Below are 19,836 nucleotides of genomic sequence, written 5' to 3' on the forward strand. Positions count from 1 at the left end.
TGTCTGAGAGCCAGCCCCATACTCAGAGCTTACACTGGGAGCAGAGTGGCCACTGCATCCCTGCTGTGCATCCAGCACATCCCTGTGCCCCTAGTGCATCCCTGCTGTGCATCCAGTGCATCCCTGTGCCCCCAGTGCATCCCTGCTGTGCATCCAAGTGTGCCCATGCATCCCAAGTGTCGGTGCTGCGGATGCACACAGATTTTGAAGAGCAACAGCCTCCCCTTTCCGTTTGCATCTGCTGAAGGGGGGGCTGCTTGCCCTGCCACCCCAAAATGCCCAAGTCTGACAGCTGCTGCTGTGGAGATGTCCCGGGGCCGGCTCACGGGTGTGCCCCCAAACGCCGCTGCTGGGCAGCCCGGGGTGCCCCACGAAGGGCCGGGCAGGACCCGCCGCGTGTCCCGCACGGGTGACAGAGGAGACTCAGCAGGGACGGGGCCCGGGGGAGGAGACTGAAGGTACCGGACCCTGCCCGTGGCCGGGGGCGCGTCCTGCGGGACGTGCGTGGGGAGCCGAGGGGCCCTCGGTGTCCCGGGGCCGGAGGGAGCCCCGCAGCCCCCGCAGCCCCCGCAGCCCCGCGGGCCGGCAGCGCTCGGGGCGGGGGCGGTGCGGGCGGTGCGGGAGCCCCGGGCCCGGGCGGGGGCGGTGCGGGAGCCCCGGGCCCGCCCCTCCGCAGCGCCGCACCGCGCCCGGCCCGCCCCGCGCTGCGCCGCGCCCGCCGCACGGCGGGGCAGGAGCGGGCACGGACGGGCAGCGGCGGCGGCCGCGCCCCGCACACGGCGGCGGAACGGAGCCGAGCCGAGCGGGCAGAGCCGAGGTGAGCGGCCGCGGGTGCGGGGCCGGGCAGCCCCAGGTGCGGCGCGGGCTGTGAGGGGAGAGGCGGGCAGGGCTCAGCCCCGGGCCGGGCCTGCCCTCAGCGGCGGCGCATCCCGCTCCCTGTCCCGCCGGGATGCTGCGGGCGGGGCTCCGGTCCCGGGGGCTCCGGGCAGGCGGCAGCGCCAGCCGCGTCCTGAGGGACGGACCCGGCCACCCCCGGCATCCCGAGCCCCGGGGATCCGGAGCCCCGAGCTGCCGCAGCACATTGAAGCGCCGGGCTGTGATTTGAGGGAGATGATTTACATTAGAGGGAGAATGTGGAGAGAGCCAGGAACAACTTGGAATGGGTCCTCGCATATTTCTGTGGTTATTTTTGGAGTACCGTCATATGGCAGGAGGTGGGCTCTGGAGGTATCCTTGAGCTCAGCATTTTCTCCATAGGCTGGTTACCCGGGAGATTGTACTAGAGGACCTGCGTGGCCCTTTCCCCATCAGTGGTTTCTGTATTTCCCGTCGCTGTTCTCTGGCTGTTTCTCTGTATTGTTCCCTCAGCCCGTCTCGGTGGGGACCCTCCTGTGGGCAGACAATGGTCGGGGTGTGCGGCTGGGCAGTCTCAGTGTGCTGCAGACGATGGCAAAGCTGTGCTTCATTCAGCTGTGGATGCTGTGAGGTGACTCCTGATCAGCCCCTTCTCCATTGCTGTGCATGAGGTGTGGCTTCTCCAGCATCCCCAGCGAGACCAGCCCATGCCTCCATCTCCTTCCCGCACTCAGCTGCCACTTTCCCTCCAGCTTTCTCCTGCTGCACTTGCCCAAAGGGATTTTTACTCCAGAAAAGCTCAGGGTGTGGGGAGGCACGTTGTTCCTCTGCTCTGCTCCTCGGGGGTCTGCACATCCCCTGGCTGTGCCAGGCCCCTCGGACACGGCTGGGGAGCGGCTCTGGTGGCTTCAGCTGCGTGTCCTTGTTGCCATGGGGTGAGTTTGGAGCTGAGGGGAGGCCGCCTGGCTTTGGGTGATGGTCCTTGCAGGAAGGGAATTCATTAATGACTCTAATGATGTTGGTTCAGAGTCTGGCTCGCAGGCACGGCGCCGTCTGCGGGACTCCCCGGGGTGCTGGGTCTCTCCATCAGGACCTGTCTGCTGCCTGCAGGGACACAGGGCATCTTCTGGAAGCTGTGGCAGGTCCAGAGCTCCCCGCCTTACCCAGGCATGGCCTCTGTGTTTGGAGTCCAGGAGCAGGGTGCAGCTGTCTCCTGTGGGCTCTGAGCCCCTCTGGGAGGGGAGGATTCCATCTCCTCTCCTCTTCCCTCCATCCCTGTGCCATGGGGATTGCTCTCCTCCATGCAGCCGTTCCCAGCAGAGCCCTGGGGTGCAGAGCCTGTGTTTGGCTCCCTTTGACAGGAGATGGGTTCTTCCCCTGCTGCTTTGGCTGCTTGTAGATGTTGTGCCTAGGACTGCCAATAATTTTTGATTTTTACCAATTCTTGAGATATGAGCATTCTCCAGAACTCTTAGGGGAGATGTTTTGGTCAGGAGGAAGCATCTAGAAAGGGTTTTTGGAGTCCAGGGTGGGATTTCTGAGCTAGAGGTATGAGTGTTCCTGGTGTGCCGAAGATTTTGGTGCCTTCCCTGTGCAGACACAGAGCGTGCTGGGCCCCCTTCCCTGGCCTGCCACCCCCACCACAACCCTCCGGGGTGATGTGTGATGTCTTTGTGGCTGGCTCAGCTGAAGGAGTCACTGCAGCACAGGATGGGGAAAGTCTTTTTCTTCCGCCAGGCAGCTGAGCTCCCTGTTGAGCTCTGGGTGATGACCTTGGTCCTGGTGAGGAGCTGGATCCCTCCCTGGTTTCTGGAGTTACATGAAGGATTTCTGCTGGCAGCACCGAGCCCTCATCCCGCGGGGTTCTGCCGTCACTCTGGGCGTCCTGCCTGCCTTCCCCTCTGTCCAGCACTGCTGGGACTTCTGCTTTCCTGCAGGAACCTTCCAGACCACTCAGGTGCCTGACTAATTCTGTCCCTAACAGAAGAAATCTTTCCCATCACTAATTAGGGTTTCTAAATTAGGAAGCTGCTGACAATGACCTGTCGGTTAAAGGGCAGGGGTTGGGCTTGGCTCTTCCCTGAGCTTCCTGCTCAGGCTCATGGCCACCACTGGAGTGTCCTTTGCCTCAGTTCTCCTTGGCTGTGCACTTGGGCCGTTTCCCTGCTGCCTGGGCACGGGGCTGTGGTGCTGGGTGGCAGCTGGGACCCGATGGGAGCGCGAGGAGAAGGGCTGAGCTCTGTCAGAGCGGCGTGGGCGGCTGCCAGGCCTGCCTGTAGTAGACTTGCATGCGGTGCCTGTCACTTGGAGGTCTGAGCTGAGCCTGAAGCTCCCTCTGCCAAAGGAGAAACACAAAACAGTGGCAGTTCCTGGGTGCTGGGAGCTCCTGCACAGGGGAACTTGTGCATCCATGAACACCTGACTCTCTGGCAGCACCTAAAGCGTGCTGGGGCTGTGACAGCCATGGCTGCGGGGCTCATTGTTCTCCTCAGAGCACCCAGTGCCTCTGAGTCAGCAGCTTTGTGTTTGTCACAGCCTGTGCAGGTCTGTGGTGCTGGGCCCTGACCCTGTGCAGGGGATGTGGGCTCTCAGCCTGGGCTCAGAGGCACTGGGAGCTCGTGCTGTCCCTTGAGCCTGGAAGGAGCTGGGTCTGTGCGAGCTGCAGGAAGCTCCAGCCTCCCTCAGGAACCCCTTCCAGCCCCTGCCCTGTGCCACTCAGGGCTGTAGAGCTGAGCATCATCACTGCTGCTGGCCAGGCTGGTCCTTCATGGTGCTCCTGTCTGGATCACAGGAGGGGGAAAGTGTGGCAAAGGGAGGAGACTGTCCCTGATGGGGACCTGCTGCAAGGCTCCCTGTGGCTGCAGATCCAGCCTTCCTCTCCTTCCAGCCCTTGAGGGGAACCTTGTGGGGTGTCCAGGACCCAAGTGTGTCTTCAGAGGAAGAGGAGGAAGTCTGGGCAGCCATGTTTTCCAGTGTGGAAGCAGTGGCTGCTTCCTGCAGCAGCTCCTGTGCACAGAGAGTATCCCTGGTGCAAAGCAGGTGCTGGGCCCAGGCACCATGGATGTCCCTTGTCTTGGATGGCAGCTGCTCCCTTTGTCCTGCCTTGCTCCAAGGGGATGTTGGAGCCACAGAATCATGGCTTTGGGTTGGAAAGAACCTTAAAGTTCATCTCAGTCCAACCCTCCTGCCATGGGCAGGGACACCTTTGGCTATCCCAGTTGCTCCAAGCCCCATCCAACCTGGCCTTGGACATGTCCAGCCACAGCTCCTCTGGGCAGCCTCTGCCAGGGCCTGCCCACCCTCGCAGGGAAGGGTTTCTCCCTAATATCCAATCCTAAGGAGAGCTGTTGGGCTCAAGTTTGGTACGACTGGGACAGGAGTAAGGATTTGCTCTGTTTGCACTGAGCAGGGAGTGATGGGACTGTGTGGAATGGGACAGACACCCCAGAGCCCTGGATGGGTCATTTGATACAAATTCCTGTCTGCTTGTCCCAGTACACAGCTGAGGGGGCTCTGGATGCAGCTCAGGGTTATCAGTGTCCTGGCATGGAATGGAAGCAGCAGACAGAGCCTTAAAATCTGGATGATAACTCTCTGGAAGAGGATTTTCTTTCCCCTTCCCGCTGAAGTTCTGTGTCCTGCCCTGAGCAGGCTCCTGGGGGCTCAGCAGTGCCCAGGACCCTCCTGCAGGAGCTGCCCGGAGCCCGGGCTGCAGGAGCACAGCCAGGGGATGCTGGGCTGAGCCCATTGTGCTCAGAACACGAGACAAATGAGGCTGAAGCTGCAGATCTGTGCCTGCCAGCGGGTCAGCACTTTCACTCGGCCACTTGGCCCCTTTGTGGCAGCGAAATGTGGCCGCAGGCCGGGATGTGCTCCATCCCCCCTCGGTGCCCAGCCTGCTCCCCCAGGCCGTGCTGGGCCCTGGGAGCTCCTGGCTGGGCCGGGCTGTCCCCGAGCCCCCTGGAGCGCTGGGGGCAGCAGGAGCAGGTGCTGTGCCAGAGTAAAGCACATCCTGCGGCTGAGCGATGCTGAATGGGGATTCACAGCCCAGCCCTGCTGCCAGGTTCCTCCCACCGGCTCCTTCCTCCCTCTGCTCCTACTAACCCACTGCCGGGCCCCTCGCTGCCTGGCAGCGGAGATGTCTGCTGCTATCCTTCCCGAGCATCAGATGGAGAGGAAAACACAGGGTGGAGTCAGCTCCGCACAAAGGAAATGTTGAGGTATCGTTTCTGCCTTCCGTGCGTTTTTTAGGTGGCTGGGGAGAGATTAAACAGAATCTTAACACATTCACAGCCCCCTTCCCACCTCATTTTCCTGTGAATCTGTTGCTGTCATGGTATCTTTCGGGTGATATTTTTAGCTTTGCCTTTTCCTCTTTTTTTTTTTTTCCCTCCGCTCCTCGTATCAGGCTTTAGAAGGGAAACACGTTTCTATGGGAGAACAGAACGAGCCATTTCACGAGACATTTTGTTATGGGCAGAAGGGCCGGGAAATCTGATTGTGTGTTTGAAATGACACATTCCCCTTTGTAATCAGCTCATCGGCCTGGCTGGGGCCGTGCCAGCAGCGAGCGAGGCGCCCTGGCCGGCCGGGGGCGGGGATGGCCCGGCCCGGCCCCTGCATCCTCCCGGGGCATCTGCACTGTCCATCCCCTCCATCCTCCTGGAGCATCTCCACTGTTCATCCCCTCTATCCTTCCGGGGCATCTCCACTGGATCATCCCCTCCATCCTTCTGGAGCATCTCCCCAGCCTGACCCCTCCATCCTCCCAGAGCATCTCCACTGGATCATCCCCTCCATGCCCTCCATCCTCCCCTGAGCATCTCCACCATCCATCCCCTCCATCCTCCTGGAGCATCTCTACCATCCATCCCCTCCATCTTCCCTTGAGCATCTCCACCGGCCTGGCCCCTCCATCCTCCTGGAGCATCTCTACCATCCATCCCCTCCATCCTCCTGGAGCATCTCTACCATCCATCCCCTCCATCTTCCCTTGAGCATCTCCACCGGCCCGGCCCCTCCATCCTCCCCATCCCCTCCATCCTCCCAGGGCATCTCCCCCAGCCCATCCCCTCCTTCCTCCCCTGAGCATCTCCCCCGGCCCATCTCCCCCAGCCCATCCCCTCCCTCTTCCCAGAGCATCTCCCCCGGCCCATCCCCTCCATCCTCCCGGCCCATCTCCCCCAGCCCATCCCCAGTGGCCACACAGGAAGGGCTCGGGGCTCCTGTGGGTTTTTCTCCCCTGGGGAGCAGCTGGATGCTGTAATGAGGTGCACTCTGGGTCTGGCAGTGTCTGTGCTGGCAGGGGCATGGGGGATCAGGGTACTGGCACAGCTTTGGGGCTCTGGGGATGCTGAGAGGGACGTGGCAAAGGGCTCTAGGTGGGAGAGGGGTGGTTGGATGGTGGGGCTGCTGCTCACTGTGGGGAGGGTTTTGACAGGGATACAGGTTGATGTTATGTGGTGATGGTGAAAATTCCAGCCCAAATTCTCAGCAGTATTTCCCTGTAGCAGCTTTACTCAGGTCCTGATAGATGAAGGTTCTGTGGAGTGGCCAGAGCAAGAGAAGCCTCCTGGAAGGGCTGGTCTGGCTTGGCTCTGCACATCCCTTCGTGGGGCAGGGGCTGTGACCTCTGCAGATTCCCTGGGACTGTTCTTCAGGGAACCAAGGAATGCTTCCTGCTGGTAGGGCATGGTGGCCATGGTAGCACAACATGCCTGGCAGTGTCCAAGGCCAGCCTAGGTGGGACTTGGAGCATCCTGGTCCAGTGGAAGGTGTCCCTGCCCATGGCAGGGGATGGAATGAGATGGGCTTTGGGATCCCTTCCAGCCCAAACCATTCTGGGATTCTATGGGATGAGTAAATTCCTGCTCATCCCCTTGGTCTGGTGTAAGACCTGTCTGACTTGGGGTGACCCAGGGAAGGGCCACAGGATGTAGAGAAGGTGCAACTGCCCACGCTGTGTTTTGGGTACAGGGGCACTCTCAGCCCTCCTGGGCACCTCCATGCTGCTGATGGAGCTTTGGAGCTCAGTGTCAGCCTGGGCAGGCCTGGAAGGCCATGGTGGTGTGGTCCATGGTCCCTGGGGTGGTCCATGGTCTCCCCTGTGTCTCCTGGGCTCCTCTCCAGCTGCACCCCCTGCCCTGTGTGTGCCCTGCCCTGCTGGAGGGGACACTGAGTCCCTGTCCCTCGGTGTGACCCATCAGCAGCTGTGCCAGGGGCTGCTTTCAATCTGGGTGAGCTGGGACAGTGCAGGGCTCCTTCCTAAGCCTGGCCAGCAGTGCCTCCATCCGTGTCCCTGTGTCTGTCCCTGTGTCTGTCCCTGTGTCTGTCCCCAGGCAGTGCCACCCTGACGGGTCAGGGCCGGGCTGGCTGGCAGTGCTGACGAGGTGGTGACAATGTGGTGACAATGTGGGTCACTGTGGATGTTTGTGAGCCCGGGGCAGTGGCTGTGGCTGTGCACACAGCCTGGCACCAGCAGGGCTGGGTGGCAGGAGCTCAGGGCTCAGGCTGCTGTGGGTTTGTGCTCTGGGAGCAGCAGGAGCTCAGGGCTCAGGCTGCTGTGGGTTTCTGCTCTGGGAGCAGCAGGAGCTCAGGGCTCAGGCTGCTGTGGGTTTGTGCTCTGGGAGCAGCAGGGCAGGAGCTCAGGGCTCAGGCTGCTGTGGGTTTGTGCTCTGGGCAGAATTGAGCCGGGCTGGGGGAGGCCTTGCTGCCACTGCCAGGATTCCCAGAGCCCTGCATTAATGGGATCCTCATTGGTGCAGTGGCTCCCACCCCGATGGGGCCATGGCTCAGAGCTGGCTCAGCAGCCACGGTGGCCTCTCCCAGGGCAGGAGGGCACGGGGAGGGCAGGGGCTCTGTGTGGCAGTGACAGCACAGTGCTGAGTGCCACTGCCCTGCCCATGGTGGCTGCATCCTCCATCTTCCCTCAGGATGCAGCCCTGGGGGCCCTGGTGCCATCCTCCTCCTTGGGGGTCTGGGGAAAGCTGGCTGCTCTTGCACCTGCCTGCCCATCCCTTGAGCTGGGATGAGAGAAATCCAAAATCCAAGCACACAAACCTGGCAGCAGCGTGGAGAACCCACAGAAATCATTGGGCCCCACAGAGAATGAGCAGGGCCATGGAAGCTGTGCTGGAGCAGGAGGAGAATCCCACAGATCCCCTGTGTGCCCTGTGCTGCTGGAGCCCAGCCCGTGGATCAGCTCAGCCTGGGGGCACCCATGGACAGACAGAGCCCTTCCCACAGGGGCTTGGGCTGCTCTGCCCCCTGAGCCTCTGAGCAGGAGCAGCTCCTGAGCAGAGCAGGCAGGGGGAGGAGGGAGCTTTGTCTGGGCTCTGGGATGGAGCACTGCAGGCATGACAGCAGCCCCCAGACACCAGTGGCATCGCTGAGTGACACTGGGACACACCCCCAGCTCCGTGGCAGTGGTGCTGTGGGGCTCTGGGTGCCACCAGTGCTGAGCTGGGCACAGCCTTGCCCTGTGTGGGCACCAGCCCTGCTCCCTCAGCCAGGACAGCTCAGCCACGCTGGGCAGGGGGGCACCCAGAGCCAGCCCCTGGTGACATCCTGCCTGTGCCTCCCCGGGGTGACAGGCACAGGACAGCTGCCACCCCCTCCTCTCACCTCACCTCACCTCACCTCTCCTGCTGCTCACCTGCCCTAAGGTGGGTTTGTCTCCTTGCTGAAGCTCACAGCTTTATCCCATCAGATTTCTGGCTGGGAGCAGCCTTTGTGCTGCTCAGGGCGGGCGCTGGGCTGCACACAGCTGATGTTTGCTTGTGCAGAGTGAAAGGATTTTGCTGAATCCGTGGCAGAGGAGGGAGTTTTGCATAGGCCTGCTTTGCTTCTGCCTGGGGGGAGGCTGGGCCTCGCCTGTCCGAGGATGTTTGAAATTTAACCCTTGGAGGAGTGGGGGCTGTCCCTGCTGTGCCAGACCGTGCTTCCTGCTCCTGTGCTGCTGCTGGGCACATCCTCCTCCCTGGCTGGGTGCAGCTGTCATGCAAAGAGGCTCTGCAGGGCTGCTGAAGGCTGGGCTGGCCCTGCTGGAGCTGCCATGGCTGGGAGCTCCAGCCCTGCTGGCCCTGCAGCCATGGGGACAAGGAGGTGGCACAGATGGCCTGAAAGGAGAGCCTGGGCCGTGCCCAGGGGATCTGGTGGCACTCAGAGGTGTGTGGGCTCTGCTGTAGTAAATATTTGCTGTTCTCCAGGAGGCAGCGGGGCTGGCTGCACATCAGGAGAGCAGAAGGAGTCTGAAGCAATGCACAGCTCCCATTTCCAGCAGGGAGAGTGGTATGGAATCCAAACACGGCTCTGGAGCTGGGCAGGCACCCTCTGGTGACAGCTGTAGTGTCCTTCTGAGTGCTTGCCATCATCTCTGGGCAGGACTTTTCCCTTCCTTTTAACCAAATGTGCTTTCCTCTTTGCAGGTTGTAAATCGTGCCCGAGCTGAGTGCTGAGAGCAGCCCCTGGAAGCAGCGTGAGTTTATCCTGAAAGCTTTTGTTCTCCTCTCCACATCCCACATGAGGTTGAGTGGGTTTTACAGCACAGAAAAGGTTGCTCAGCACGGAGAGGTGCTGCAGGGAGAGCCTTGTCTGCCAGGAACCCCTGGCAATCTGGCCTGCTCCCACCAAAACCACCAAACCCTGCTGGCCTTGGGCTTGTTGTGGCTCTCTTTGTGTTGGGATTGCTTCCTGCCTTGGCTGGGGCTGGGGCAGCAGCCCCTGTGCCCACAGAAACCCTCCAGCTGCCTCATCCACTGCCAGAGGGGTGTGGGGTCTCACTGTTGGCTTTGCCCACTCTGGGGTTCTGTGCTCTCTGTTGTGAGGAGGGTCTGAGGGTGTTTGCAAAGCAGCTCTGGGGTTTTGCTGGCTGTGCTCCCTGGGCTCCCAGCTGGCCTCAGGTGCAGCCTGGGAAGGTTGAGCTTCAGAATTCAATGCTGTGATGCTTGGAAGAGTCCAGGGCCTGTGGACACCAGGGATACCAGGGTCCCTCCAGCTGCTGGGCTGCTCCATTGCAGAGCCCCCCAGCACAGTGACAGCCATGGGAACCAGATGTGAGCAGCTTCCAGAGCCCTGAGGGCTGGGGAGGACTGGGGGGACAAGGTCCTGCTCTGCTGGGGCTCTCTGAGCTGCAGAGTGAGGTGAGCCTGGGCAGAGCTGCAGCACAGCCCTCATGTCCTTATCTGAAAATTGGGGACAGAGCTGCACCCCCTGTCCTGGCTCTGCCCCAGATGACAGCAGTGTGTGACAATGTGCACCACAGGGCTCAGACCCCGCTGCCCTTGGGGCTCCTGCCCACACAGGGCAATGGCTGCAGGTTCTTTATCTGAGGTTCCACACCCAGAGGTGCTGGCACTGCCCAGGGGATGGGCACAGCCCCGAGGCTGCCAGAGCTCCAGGAAGGTTTGGAAACACTCCCAGGCACAGGGGGGATTGTTGGGGTGTCTGTGCAGGGCTGGGGGCTGGGCTGGATGGTCCTTGTGGGTCCCTTCCAGCTCAGGATGCTCTGTGGTCTGTGGGTGTGGGGTCTGGGTCCCTGCTGAGGGCTGGGATGGGCTCCCAGGGCTGGAGCTGCCTCTGGCTCCCAGCAGGGCAGGTCTCTGCTGTGCTTTATGAGCAGTTTCTCACCAGCTCTCCTCCTCCAGGCATTTTGCAAGATGCCAACTCCACCCGTGCCCGGGGGTGCAGGGAGAGGCAGCAGTGGCAGGGATCCTTGTCCTGCTCTGTGTGCAGGGGTTTGGGTGTGGGGTGAGCAGTCTGCACTTGGTCCAGGCAGAGCTGCAGGCCCAATGTCACTGGTGGGTTCCAGGTGGGTTCCAGGTGCTCCTGCATGGCCACAGTGTCCCCCATGTGTGGGACAGGGTGCCCTGGGCTCTGTGCCTGGGCTGGGTACTCATGGGGAGTGTTTTGAGTGTTCTGCTCCTGGGCAAGGCCACCAGGAAGCTCTGGCCCTGCATGGGTGCAAATCCCTGTTGGGGTCCCCCATGCTGGGCTGGCATGAGGAGCAGGAAGGAGGACATGTGCCAGCCCCATGGTGGCCCTGGTGCCAGCAGGCCCCTGGCCTTGCTGGTGGCTTTGGTGGCCCAGGTGCAGCTGGGGCCCTTGGGTGTCTTTGGTTCCACAGCTGCCCGTTTATCTCCTGGGTGCTGGGGCCTGGGCAGCTGCAGCTCTGTGCCCAGGGGGTGTCCCCTGCTTGGGGAGGGTTGGTGACACTTTGGTCATGGCACAGGGATTGTGCTGGCAATGAGCTCCTCCTGTCTCTGGGTTCCTGGGGCTGGCTGGGGGCTGATCCTGGGGCAGCTTGCTCACAGGACATGGACAGCACCAGCTGGTCACTGCAGGTCCTTCCAACTGAGCCACCCCAATGCTGCACAAGGTGTCACCTTCCCTTGGGGAAAATGTCACTTTGTCACCACTGCAGACCCTGACAGGGCCTTGTGGGGCGCAGAGCAGAGGATGATGATGGTGGGGAGAGTGCTTGGCCCTTCCTTTGGATGGGAGAAGATGGGGAAGGCAGGGCTGAGCCTGTGCCAGGACTGAGCTCCTTTTGGTGCCCTCCCTTGCTCTGGGTGCAGTTCCCTTCCTCCTCCAACCCACAGCTTCCTAGGCTGTCTGGCCCTGTGTTCCTGCCCAGGGCTGCTCCAGCTGTTCCAGCTGCTCTGCCCTGGCTGCACATCCCAGCACAAGCTGAACCCCTGCTCTGTGCCTTCCTCTGTGGGCAGGGAGGATGGAGCAGCTCTGTGCCAGTCCCTGCAGGGTGAGTGAGGGCTGTTCCACCAGGGCTGCAGCAGCTCCTGGAGTGCAGCCCAGGTGCCCCACAGTGGGCAGTGGGGTCTGAACTGGGCTCCCAGGACTTTTGGGCTGTGCCTCCCTGCAGGGCTGGGCTCTGGTGCCATCCCTGGGTGAGGCAGGGAGGAGGGCAGGGATGGCTGCAGGCTGCTGGTCCTGCTCCCTGCCCGGGCTGACTTGGCTGGGGCAGCTTTAGGACACTCACTGCCTGTCCCAAAAAGCAGTGAGGGGGTCAGCAGGGCAGGGCCAGCCCCAGGCAGGGCAGGGCAGGGCCAGGTCCCAGCACCACCCCCAGGCACAGCCCCGGGCTCTGGGGTTGTCGCTGGGGTCAGTCCCACAGCTCTGCTCACAGGTTTCAGTGCCTGCAGAGCTCAGGTGAGCAGGGAGCAGCTGCCCAGTGCCCCCTGAACACCCTGGGCAGGATCAGGTCCCGGTAGGAGGAGTTGGCCCAGGGCACTGCACAGATCCCTCTGGCCTGAGAGGAGCTGTTGGGTGTTTTATGGAGCAGCTGGGGGTGAGGCTGCTCTGTGCTCCTGCCTTGCACCCCGTGCTGCAGCAGGGCCCTGACAGGGCTGGCACAGGCATTGGGAGCTGGCAGTGCCGCCCGTGGGCACCAGGGCAGAGCCCTGTCCTGCCCCAGGGCTGCTCCTGCACTTTCCTCTTGATTTGGGGCCCATCCTGGCTGCAAGACATGCCTTGGTCAGCGAGGCCTGCTCTGTGCTGCCCCAGCTGAGCAAACAGGTTTGTGGTGTGTGGCAATGTGGGCCCTGGAGGCTGGGGGAGCTGCCAGCTCCCCAAACTCTTGGGAAAGGCTGGCTGAGGGCCAGACCCCTGCTTGCCTTGGCTGAGCTTCACCTCTTGTGCATCCCAGCACTCAGAGCGGGGCCATGGCGGGGCAGCCTGGGGTGCCCCTCCTCTGGGAGCAGGCAGCGGCCCCGTGCTCAGCCAAGGCCTCGCAGGGGATGGGGGGCTCTGGTCCCACCCTGCCCACCCTCCTGGGCAGGGCTTTGGGGTGGGCTGGGCCGGGCCGGGCCGGACTGGGCTGGGCTGGGCTGGGCTGGACTGGGATGGGATGGGTCTGGATGGGCTGGACTGGGATGGGCTGAGCCGGACTGGGCTGGGCTGGGCTGGGCTGGGCTGGGATGGGATGGGATGGGATGGGATGGGATGGGTCTGGATGGGCTGGACTGGGATGGGCTGAGCCGGACTGGGCTGGGCTGGGCTGGGCTGGGCTGGGCTGGGATGGGATGGGATGGGATGGGTCTGGATGGGCTGGACTGGGATGGGCTGAGCCGGACTGGGCTGGGCTGGGCCGGGCCGGGCTGGGCCGGGCTGAACTGGGCTGGACTGGGCCGGACTGGGCTGGGCCGGACTGGGATGGGCTGGGCCGGGCTGAACTGGGCTGGATGGGATGGGCCGGACTGGGCTGGGCTGGGCTGGGCTGGGCCAGGCTGGGCTGGACTGGGATGGGCTGGGTCAGGATGGGCTGGACTGGACTGGGCTGGGCTGAGCTGGACTGGGCTGGGCTGAGCTGGACTGGGATGGGCTGGGCCGGACTGGGATGGGCTGGGTCGGGATGGGCTGGGCCAGGCTGAACTGGGCTGGACGGGCTGGGCTGGACTGGGCCGGGCTGGGCTGGGCTGAGCTGGGATGGGATGGCCTGAATTGGGCTGAGCAGGGCCGGGCTGAGCTGGGCTGGACTGGACTGAGCTGGACTGGGATGGGATGGGATGGGATGGGATGGGCTGAGCCGGGCTGGGTTGGACTGGGATAGGCTGGGCCGGGCTGGACTGGGATGGGCCGGGCTGGGCTGGCCTCAGCCCTGCTGCACTGAGGTCCCTGTGGGGCTGGCTGCAGGGGAGGAGCTGTCTGCTCTCACATCCCTGCCGAGGAGGATTTGCCACCTGGGATTGTTGTTTCTACAGCTTTTCTGGCACAGCAGGGCCCAGGGGATGTGGAGCTGTGGGCAGCATCTCAGCAGGCCCCGTGTGGGCTGGGGATGTGCAGGAATGGCTCCCAGGGGAACAACAGAGGCTGGGCTGTGTTCAGGAGAGCACCTGCCCCATGTGGGTGTGCTCTGGGGCATCATCTTCCAGCAGCACCTCTCTGGCTTCTTCCAGCCCATTTCCCACAGCCCTTGCTGTTCTTTCCTTTATTGTGCCCCCCTGTGCAGCAGGCAGGACACTTGGTGGGCAGTGCAGGGAGCTCTGCACTGTGGAGGAGCTGTCAGGGATTGTCACTGGGCTTGCTGGATGCTGTGGGAGGCTGGGGCTCGTGGCCACTGTGTCACCTGCCCAGCTCCCATGTGCACACTGCCATTGAAGGCAGCCAGTGAAGGGACAGGGCTGTCACTGCACCTGCCCCAGTCCCAGGGTGGCAGCAGAGCCCCTGGTGAGGGGGCAGGGGGAGCTGCACCTCCCATTCCTCACTGTGAGCTGGTGCTTTGTGATGGGCTTGGGGTGGAAACTGGGGCTGGAGGGGTTTGGGAGGGTGAGGGAAGGAGAGGCTGCCCCAATCCTGCTCTGGATTCAGCTGGGCTTTGTGCACAGGGCTGCTCAGCTGCCAGCCAGAAGGTGCCCGGGTTGCCGGGGAGACAGAGCCGGGGATGTGGAGGATGTGAAGATTGTGTCACCCTGTGCTGCCACCAGGAACAGCCCCAGTGCCAGTCCCTGCCTGCATTGTCACCCTTGTGCTGCCACCAGGAACAGCCCCAGTGACAGTGCTTGACTGGGTTGTCCCCCTGTGCTGCCACCAGCCCCAGTGCCAGTCCCTGAGGCTGCTGCAGGGCACACAGTGCTGGCCCATGTGAGGCCCTGGTGCTCTGAGTGCCCTCCCTGGTGGCTGTGGCTGCCCTGGGTGGTGCCCTGGGCTCAGGGCAGGTGGCTGTGGGTGCTCCTGGCGTGGAGCAGGGCCCAGGTGTGTCCCCTGTGCCAGCCCAAGCAGGGGGATACTGTCTGGGGGTGGGTGGCCTTGCCAGCCCTCATCTCATTCCATGCTGACCAAGATGGGCAGCCCCAACTCTTAAAAAGCCCAGGCTTCTCTTCTCTTCTAGAAGGGTCCCAGATCCCCTTCAGGTCCCAGGAGGTGACATGGGGCTGGTGGGCAGAAGCACAGGGTGCTGTGCCAGCCCAGGCTCAGGCTGGGATGGACCTGGCTGAGCTGGAGCCACCTCTGGCTTTGTGCTGCTGGTCCTGCCTGAAGCTTTCTCAGTTTAGCTGGGAGGGCAGGGGCTGTGCCAGCCTCTGCCCAGGCTGGTGCATGGCCCAGGACCTCCAGGACACGAATTGCTGTGCTGGGATTTGCTGTGGTGGGCCCAGAGCAGCTGTGACAGTGGGGTCCCTGCTCCCAGGGTTGGGACCCTCCTCTCAGAGCAGGTTCTGGTGATTCTCTCCAGCTCTGCCTCCCTCGGGCTCTGCCCTTGGGTGTGGTGGGGAGCCTTTGCTCAGGTTTGCTTTTTGTTTCCCCTTTATTTATTTATTTATTATTGTGTTTTTAAGCTTCTCCTGCAGCCCTTCCTTCTCTTGTCATTTAATTGTCCAAGTTCCCTGAATGCTTGTCACCTGCCTGGGGGTAGAATTTGAGACACATCAGAGGTAGCTGAGAACATCCTCTGGGAGCTGGGGAGAGATTAAACAGCAAGGGAAAAAAAAAATAAAAACCAACCAGCTGCTGTGCTCAGGTTTGGCCAGGAGGTAAAATGGAAGGGCTGGAGAAGCAGCAATGTTGGCTCTGCAGAAAATGTCTGCCCTGGGCCTGGCAGGGCTGGCCTGGGGGTGCCATGTGTGCTGAGGCCTTGGGGGAGCTGGGGGGGAACAGGGGCTGGAGCAGCTGTGCTGCAGGAGCTGGGGATGGATCCCAGAGCCCTGGGGTGGGTTTGTGTGCTGGGATGGATCCCAGAGCCCCAGGGATGGATCCCAGAGCCCTGGGCTGGGTTTGTTCAGCTGGGGTGGATCCCAGAGCCCTGGGATGGATCCCAGAGCCCTGGGGTGGGTTTGTGTGCTGGGATGGATCCCAGAGCCCCAGGGATGGATCCCAGAGCCCTGGGCTGGGTTTGTTCAGCTGGGGATGGATCCCAGAGCCCCAGGGATGGATCCCAGAGCCCTGGGTTAGGTTTGTTCAGCTGGGGATGGATCCCAGAGCCCTGGGCTGGGTTTGTGCAGCTGTGGCTGGGATTGATCAGGGCTGGCCCTGCTCAGTGACTCAGCTCCCTGTGCTGCCTGGATGCAGCAGGGGGCAGGGAGCAGTGCCAGCTCCCCAGGGTGGCAGAGCTGGTGCCACCCCTGGGTCCCACGGGTTCCAGGGCACAGGGAGCCCAGCCTGGCAGTGGAGCTGCTGCTGCCTGCACTGGGCTGAGCCAGGCTCCAGCTGCAGCTCAGAGGGGCAAAGAAGGAGTTTTCAGCTTTGGCCTTGGGAGTGATGCAAAGCAAATGGGATCAATCCCGGGCAGTGGCAGTGTGTGGTGTCAGGGCTGGGTGCAGGCAGTGCTTGCAGAGGTGTCAGCACCTCGGGCTCTGGCAGGAACCAGTGCCAGCTGCACCTCCCAGGCCTTGGCAGAGCAGCCTTTGGGCTCCTGGTAGGGCTGTGACCAGCCCCTGAGCCTTGCTGAACCTGTACTCAGGGAAAAATGGATTTTTGGGGATGTTTCTTGTGCTTTAAAACCCTTATGGCAACAGGCATTTTGTTGCAGAAAATATCTCCTTAACATATCTTTTAAAAAAACTCAAAATAACCCACCTAAGATGTTCTCCTCCACTTCCCTGAAAAACCTCAGGGATTGATGCTGCTGGTGGGTGAGCCAGTGTGGGATGCTGTGCCCAGCACATCCCTATGCCAGCAGGAATGGATGCCCTGGCTGGGCTGAGGGAGCAGCCCAGTGCAGCTCTGGGGCTCCTGCAGTGCCCAGGGGCAGTGCCAGGTGCCAGGGGGCAGTGCCAGGGTGGGGAGCTCATGGAAGCCTCCCTGTGCTGCTGAGTGCATTGATTCCCTGCAGCTCAGTGATCAGTCAGATTTCCAGGTGCCAAGTCAAAGGGAAAGCTTGGATTTACCTCCTGCCCCTGATCTGTGAGAGGTCAGAACTCTGCTACAAACACCAGTGCTGGGGGTAGTTTAAGGAAGCCCTCAAAGATTCATTTTCCAGCTGTTTGCCATGGTTAATGCAGCAGTTTCCTGCTCCTCTTTCCAGCCAGGGAATCTGTCTTCCCTCAGAAGGGAGATGAACAGCAGCATAAATTGCAGGCAGGCCCCAAAAAGACATTTGCAAGAGCAATTCTCTTCCTTGAGCTCCTGCCTGTTTCACTTACAGATCTGCTGCTCCTCTCCTGTGATCTTGTAGCATTTCCTTCCAAATGAATTTTGAGGTGTTTGCAGGGATGTTGGCCTCAGTTGGCTGAGGGCGTTCAGCTGGAGAAGAGAAACCTCCAGAGAGGACTCAGAGCCCATTCAGGGCCTGAAGGGGCTCCAGGAGAGCTGGAGAGGACAGGACACAGGGAATGGCTCCCACTGCCAGAGGGCAGGGCTGGATGGGAGATTGGGAATGAGGAATTGCTCCCTGGGAGGGTGGGCAGGCCCTGGCACAGGGTGTCTGTGATGGTGTTCACAGGGGTCTGAGGGTGAGGGAAGAGACAGGATCTGACTCCATGTTTCAGAAGGCTGATTTATCATTTTATGATATATGTTACATTAAAATTATGCTAAAAGAATAGACGAAAGGATTTCATCAGAAGCCTAGCTAAGAATAAAATAATAAAGAATGATAACAAAGGTTTGTGGCTTGGCTCTCTGTCCGAGCCAGCTGACTGTGATTGGCCATTAATTACAAACATCCAACATGAGCTAATCAAAGATCTACCTGTTGCATTCCACAGCAGCAGATAATCAATGTTTACATTTTGTTCCTGAGGCCTCTCAGCTTCTCAGGAAGAAAGAATCCTAAAGAAAAGATTTTTCATAAAAGCTGTCTGTGACAGGTGCCCAGAGCAGCTGTGGCTGCCCCTGGATCCCTGGCAGTGTCCAAGGCCAGGCTGGATGGGCTGGAGCAGCCTGGCACAGTGGGAGGTGTCCCTGCCATGGCAGGGGTGGCACTGGATGGGCTTTATTGTCCCTCCCCACCCAAACCATTCTGGGATCCCAGTCAGCTGGACTGGCTCTTGAGCTGGGCTCAGATGTGCTGAAGGTGTTTCCACGTGTCCTTTCCCTTCCCCACATGGCATTTATCAGTTTCTGGGGGCAGCAGCTGTGCCTGGGCTGGGAGGGTCCCATCTGGAGGTGCTGCTGCCTTTCCTGGAGCCCTTTGGGTGGGGCAGAGCTGTGGGTGCAGCTCAGGGCAGAGCAGCACATCCCAGGGGAGCCATCACGGTGGGATGGGCAGGGGGCTGCCAGGCACCAGGGCTGCTTCCTGCCTGATTCCTGCACCCCTGCTTGATTCCTGCACCCCTGCATCCCTGCCTGCATCCCTGCCTGCATCCCTGCCTGATTCTTGCACCCCTGCATCCCTGCCTGCATCCCTGCCTGATTCCTTCATCCCTGCCTGATTTCTGCATCCCTGCCTGATTTCTGCATCCCTGCCTGATTCCTGCATCCCTGCCTGATCCCTGCCTGATCCCTGCATCCCTGCCTGCATCCCTGCATCCCTGCCTGATTTCTGCATCCCTGCCTGATTCCTGCATCCCTGCCTGCATCCCTGCATCCCTGCTTGCATCCCTGCATCCCTGCCTGCATCCCTGCCTGATTCCTGCATCCCTGCCTGCATCCCTGCCTGATCCCTGCATCCCTGCCTGATTCCTGCACCCCTGCATCCCTGCCTGCATCCCTGCCTGATCCCTGCATCCCTGCCTGCATCCCTGCCTGATTCCTGCATCCCTGCCTGCATCCCTGCATCCCTGCCTGCATCCCTGCCTGCATCCCTGCCTGCATCCCTGCATCCCTGCCTGATGCCTGCATCCCTGCCTAAGCCCTGCCTGATCCGTGCCTGATCCCTGTCTGTTCTGGCACCCCCACATCCTGCCAGGCAGCTCTATGGGAGCCCCTGCTTCCCACCACCCCTTGTCCTGAGGCAATAGAGCATCACCAAACCCTGGTCCGAGGTTTCTCTGCCCTCTCCTTCTTCCCTGAGAAAGGAAAATATCTCGAATCTCTGTTGGCCCTTTTGCTTGGGATTCCCACCCCAGCACTGCCCTGCCTGGCTGTGGGAAGCAGAGCCCAAAGAGGGGAGACCCAAGGAGCACCCTGAGCCTCCCTGCAGCCCTGGGATGCTGCAGGAGCAGCTTTCCCCTCTGGGACGGGGGTGCCAGGGAGCCTGGGTGTGGCTGTTGGTGACAGGGACAGCCAGGCTGGCACAGGAGGTCCCTCAGGGTGCCCCCAGCCCTGCCTGGCCACGCTGTGCCCGTGGCTCCTGTTCCTGTGTGTGCCCATGGCTCCTGTTCCTGTGTGCCCATGGCTCCTGTTCCTGTGTGCCCATGGTTCCTCTGTGCCCATGGCTCCTGTTCCTGTGTGTGCCCATGGCTCCTGTTCCTGTGTGCCCATGGCTCCTGTTCCTGTGTGCCCATGGTTCCTCTGTGCCCATGGCTCCTGTTCCTGTGTGCCCATGGTTCCTGTGTGCCCATGGCTCCTGTTCCTGTGTGCCCGTGGCTCCTGTTCCTGTGTGTGCCCATGGCTCCTGTGTGCCCATGGCTCCTGTTCCTCTGTGTGCCCTTGGCTCCTGTTCCTGTGTGTGCCCATGGCTCCTGTTCCTGTGTGTGCCCATGGCTCCTGTTCCTGTGTGCCCATGGCTCCTGTTCCTGTGTGTGCCCTTGGCTCCTGTTCCTCTGTGCCCATGGCTCCTGTTCCTCTGTGCCCATGGCTCCTGTTCCTGTGTGCCCTTGGCTCCTGTTCCTGTGTGTGCCCATGGCTCCTGTTCCTCTGTGCCCATGGCTCCTGTTCCTGTGTGCCCATGGCTCCTGTGTGCCCATGGCTCCCATTCCTGTGTGTGCCCATGGCTCCTGTTCCTGTGTGCCCATGGCTCCTGTTCCTGTGTGCCCTTGGCTCCTGTGTGCCCATGGCTCCTGTTCCTGTGTGCCCATGGCTCCTGTGTGCCCATGGCTCCCATTCCTGTGTGTGCCCATGGCTCCTGTTCCTGTGTGCCCATGGCTCCTGTGTGCCCATGGCTCCCATTCCTGTGTGTGCCCATGGCTCCTGTTCCTGTGTGCCCATGGCTCC

The 19,836-nt window shown here is 61.5% G+C and overlaps 1 protein-coding gene across 11 annotated transcripts in view; it reads left to right on the plus strand.

The window, feature by feature from the left end:
* The first annotated feature begins 733 nt into the window (after window positions 1-733).
* Window positions 734-19,836, plus strand: part of EPB41L1 (erythrocyte membrane protein band 4.1 like 1) — a 68,311-nt gene continuing 49,208 nt past the window's right edge. For all 11 annotated transcript variants that reach the window (XM_058036435.1, XM_058036437.1, XM_058036439.1 and 8 more), the window contains exons 1-2: window positions 734-817; window positions 9,282-9,331. The gene's annotated coding sequence lies outside the window, so the exon portion shown is untranslated. The remainder of the gene's footprint in view (window positions 818-9,281; window positions 9,332-19,836) is intronic.

The sequence above is a fragment of the Melospiza georgiana genome, chromosome 17 (assembly GCF_028018845.1).
Source record: "Melospiza georgiana isolate bMelGeo1 chromosome 17, bMelGeo1.pri, whole genome shotgun sequence".
In the NCBI taxonomy this organism is placed as follows: domain Eukaryota; kingdom Metazoa; phylum Chordata; class Aves; order Passeriformes; family Passerellidae; genus Melospiza; species Melospiza georgiana.